The sequence below is a fragment of the Lontra canadensis genome, unplaced genomic scaffold, assembly GCF_010015895.1.
Source record: "Lontra canadensis isolate GAN:19392208 unplaced genomic scaffold, GSC_riverotter_1.0 scaffold169, whole genome shotgun sequence".
NCBI classification, from domain to species: Eukaryota; Metazoa; Chordata; class Mammalia; order Carnivora; family Mustelidae; genus Lontra; species Lontra canadensis.
This window is the reverse complement of record NW_022631163.1, coordinates 1,414,454-1,419,596: the sequence shown is the minus strand read 5'-3', so window position 1 is coordinate 1,419,596 and position 5,143 is coordinate 1,414,454.

The window sequence follows — 5,143 nt, the reverse complement described above, 5'->3', positions numbered from 1 at the left end:
CGCCCTGTGTGTTACCTGCTGCTGAGGGAGAGGGGGAGCTGGGGGTCCTTCCCTGGGTGCAGGCAGGGGGCTCACCCCCAGAGCAGCGCTGCAGGCCAAACCATTCTGGGACAGGTTTCAGGAAGGGTCCAGCCAACGGCTTCATGTGGCCCTTAGTCATTGGAAACACTCATGAATGTCCGTGCTTGTGTGAGAGTTTCCACCAGGGCTGGGCCCCACTCGCTCTCCAGTTCCCATTACCAGAGGAGGACGCGCTTGTCCTCCAAGCAGCTTGAAAAAACTAGCTAGAAGGCCTCACATGGCGTGGGGTGGGTCACACAGGTCCGGTCACGTGTCCTGAATCAGCTGCCAAGGAAAAGGCTCGAGCTCTAGTAACTGATTTGCTGGGCTGCTTTCCAGTTTGCCAAACACTTTCCCAAATGTCGTCACAACCAGTGAGGAGCCTGTAGGACTTCCATTTTAGAGATGGGAGACTGAAGTCCAAAGTACTTGAAAGTGCCAGAAGTCAGGCTTGGGTCCAAGTCCACGGCCCTTTCCTTGGTATTTAACAAACACTTAGTGAGTGTCTGTAGGCACAGTGTGTAAGGGGCCCCACTGAGGTCTGGGAAGTCTAGGGACTGGAGCTTTGGCAAAGCAGGACCAGGCGTGGCCAGATGTTTAATGAGAGCACCAGCGAGGCGCCCGGGATGTGGAAAGGAGGAAGCTTGCCTAGCCCAGTGTGCCTAGCCCAGTGGGGGACTCAAACATGGAAGGAGGCTTGGGGTGGGGAGTTGTCCAACAGGGGAGCAGCAGATCCTGTGGAAGCTGAGCAGAGGGACACCCAGCTCCATCTGGGTGATCAGCACAGCCACCTGGCAGAGGGAAAGTGACTGAATGGAGTCTTAAAGCCTCGCTGGAGGTGAGACCAGAGGGAAATCATACTGGGAGGGTGGACCTACTCCAGCCTCCAGCAGGGAGACAGCTTCCGGCTCATAAGAATAAGGCTGCTTCAGTAGGTCCAACTCCCATAGAGGCTGTTTGCCAGAGAACAGTCCTTGGAAGCAAGAGGGTCATCCTCTGCTCCACCAGCCCCTCATGTCATGCTTACTGTGGACAGAGTTTGCAGCCTTTGGCTCTCCTGACTGCCAGGACCCCACCTTCACGTCATTTCCCTCCCGCATCACTGGCTGCTCCTCATCAGAGGGGCACCAGGTCTCCGTCCTTGGTCTTCTCGTCTCTGCACACAGCCCTTAGAGATCTCATCCAGACTCTTGACTTTAAATCCCACCTACATACCCACTGGTGTCCCCCAAGCAAATCCCTCCAGATCCCAGTCCTGAACTTCAGATTCCCATATCCGACTTCTCCTTTCTCCGTCTGGGTTCCCAACACATCTCAAAGCAAATTCCAGATACCTCAGCAGCAGTCCCAAGTCTGAACTTTTTGTGGTCATCCCCATCTTTTTTTTTTTTTTTTAAGATTTTATTTATTTATCTGACAGAGATCACAAGTAGGCAGAGAGGCAGGCAGAGAGAGAGGAGGAAACAGGCTCCCCGCTGAGCAGAGAGCCCGACGCGGGGCTCGATCCCAGGACCCTGAGATCATGACCCGAGCCAAAGGCAGAGGCCCTAACCCATTGAGCCACCCAGGCACCTCGGTCATCCCCATCTTAAAGGGCGTCTTCATTCTTCCAGTTGCTCAGGCCAAAAACCTTGGACTCATGCCTGACTCCCCTCTTATAGTGCCTCTCCACTTCTGACCCTTAAGTGGTTCCTTGTTACTTGACCTTCAAAATCCAGAAGGAGACCTGTTTCACGGCTTCCCTCTGCGGCCTCAGCCCAGCCCCCAGCCTTTCACCTGGAGGCTGCAGCAGCCTCCTCACAGGTAGTCCTTTGTCCACACGGCAGCCCAAGCGATCCTGGTAAAACCTGTAGGACCATGTCCCTCACCTTCTCCCACCTCACTCATGGAAAGATCGGAGTCCCCACTGGGACCCACAAAGGCCTGCAAGAGCCACTCCACCTCCTTGACCTTTCTGCTCTTGTGAGAAGTCATGCTGCCCTTGCCCACTCCACTGCATCCTCACTGGTCTCCAGCTTCCTCAGGCATGCCAGAAGAGCCCTGCCTCAGGACCTTTGAACTTGCTCTTCCCACTTCTTTGAGGTACCATGTCTCATATGGGAGACAGAATAATGGGCCGCCCAAAGATGTCCATATCCCAGTCCCCGAACCTGGGACCATGTTACCTTCCGTGACAAAGGGACTTCGTAGATGTGATTAATTTAAGGATCTTGAGATGGGAAGATTATTCTGGGTGATTGAGGTGGGCCCTGTGTCATCACTAACGTCCTTATGAGGACAAGAGGAAGGAGGAAAGTCAAAGAGAAGGCTATGTGATGACAGAAGGAGAAGGTAGAATAATGTGGGATCACAATCCAAGGAAGGTGGGGCCTCTAGAAGCCAGAAAAAGCAAGAGGATAGATTCTCCCCTGGAGCCTTCAGAAAGAACACAGGTCTGCTAACACCTTGATGTCAGCCCCGTGAGACCCATTTTGGATTCCCGACCTCAAGAACTGTAAAGGATGACATTTGTGTTGTGTAAGTCATGAGGTTTGTTAGAAATGAATATACCTCACTTCTTTCTGGTCATTACGGAGGGAAGCCGCCTGTAGCCAGCCGGTTTCAAATTCTCCCCCAAACTTCCTGTTCCTCATCACTTTTTTCTCTCCTCAGCTTATACCATCAGCTAACATACGTGTATTTTACTTCCTTTGTCTACTGTCTTACACTCCAAGAAGGAACTTTATTGTTATTCTTGCTCCTAGTTGAATCCCCGGGGCCTAGAAGAGTGCTGGGCGCATAATAGGTGCTCAATAAATATTTATGGTATGGCTGATGGTAGGGAAAGGTGGCCTCCACCCTAACAATATAGCTTAGTGAATAAACATGACACCTGTGCAGATACTTTACATGAATGATTTCATTCTGTCCTCAGAGCAACCCCATGATGTTGGTAACATTATCATCCCCATTTTACAGATGGGGGTATGAAGGTATCTGGAATTGAACTCAGGCAACCTGACTCCAGTGCCTGCCCTCTGAGCCATGTTGCTGATTCCTCCATTTCTGCCCTGGAATTCTCATGGGGAATTTTCTGGGGGAGAAAAGATTGGGTGCAGGTGCTGGAGGCTTCGCTATCCAAAGAACTAAATCACTAATGGCAAAATTACACTCATCAGTGAGGGAGAGACTGTAGGGTGGAGTTGTTGCTGTTTTAATCATACTGAGGTAAATTCACATAACATAAAATTAGCCATTGTAAAGTGTACAACTGAGTAGCATTGGTTAAATTTACGATGGGGGTGCCTGGGTGGCTCAGTCAGTTAAGCCTCCAACTCTTGGTTTTGGCTCAGGTCATGATCTCAACGTCATGACATCAAGCCCAGTGTCAGGCTCCAGGCTCAGTGTGGAGTCTGCTTGTCCCTCTCCCTCTCCTTCTGCCCTTCCCCCGGCTTGAGCTCATACACACATGCTCTCTCTCAAATAAATGAATAAAAATCTTAAAAAAATTTTTAATTAAAAAAATAAATTTATGATGTGCAACTACCACCTCCATCTAGTTCCAAACCATTTTTGTCACCCCAAAAGAATATCTCATACCCATTTAACAGGTTCTCCCCATTCACCTTTCCGCCAGCCCCTGGCAACCACCAGTCTGCTGTCTGTCTATAGGTATAGATTTACCTATTCTGGATATTTCATACAAATGCAATTACACAGTGTGTGACCTTTTATGTCTGGTTGCTTTCTCTCAGCATGAGTTTCTGAGGTTCATCCACATTGTAGCAAAGTGTAGCATTCATTGCACTTTAGGGCTAAATGCTATCCCATTGTGTGCATGTGTGTGGAGGTGTAGCTGTGTGGTGTTATCGAAGGAATTTACAGAGTCCACCAAATGGAGATCATATAATAACCTTGCAGGGCAACTGTAAAAATTAGACATGTTGGGCGCCTGGGTGGCTCAGTCAGTTAAACGTCTGCCTTCAGCTCAGGTCATAATCCCAGGGTCCTGGCATCCAGCTCCAGATTCGGCTCCCTGCTCGGTGGGGAGTCTGTTTCTCCCTCTGCCCCTCCCCCCACTTGTGCTACCTCTCTCTGTCTCTCTCAAAAAAACAAAACAAAATAAAACAAAACAAAACAAAACAAAACAAAAAACCCAAAAAACTTTAAAAAAATTAGACATGCTGGGGGAAACTGGCAGGCTCAGTCAGTGGAGCATATGACTCTTGATCTCGGGATTGTAAGTTCGAGCTCCACACTGGGTGTAGAGATTACTTAAAAATTAAAGTCTTTAAAAAAATGACAATGCTTTATGTGTATGAGGTGCCTGGAGCATAGTGGGTAGTTTATAAACGGTAGCAGTGAAAATGATTATTCAACCAGATAAATTTTTCATTAAAACATTCTGACCTTGGAGTGCCTGGCTGGCTCAGACTCTTGATCTCAGGGTTGTGAGTTTGAGTCCCACATCAGGCACAGAGCCTACTTTAAACAAACAAACAAACAAACAAACAAACATCCCCCCTCTCACCGCCTTCCCCGGCAAACATGGATCCCAGGTCAGCCATGATCTTAACTTCTTCAGAAGACAAGCGTGTCCTTAGCCGCTCAGTCTTGGGAAATGAAAATTAAGGGAGGGGTTCTGAGGCTGAGCGCATGCTTGCCTTTATACTTGTAGAGCTCTTCATATCTCTAGATTTTGCTATCAGTCTTTCCCTTGCACATTTATTCAACAGTTTTTCAAATACTGGAGGTTGAAAGCCACAGGGCAGTGAAAGGGGGGAGGAGCTACCTTTAAAGATATTCTAAATAAGCACACAGAATGAGTTCATTAGTCATCAGGGGAATGCAAATGAAGACCACAGGGTGATGCCCAAATGACTAAAACGGAAAAGACTGACCACACCGAATGCTGGGGAGACCACGGAGGGACTGGAACTCTCACACTTCACTGATGGACATGTCAAAAAGTACAACCACTTTAGAAGACAATCAGAAAGTGTCTTTAAGAAGTTCAACATACATCTACTCTATGACCCAGCACTCCACTCCTTGGTATTTACCCAAGAGAAAAGAAAATATTTGTCCATGAAAGTCTTGCACT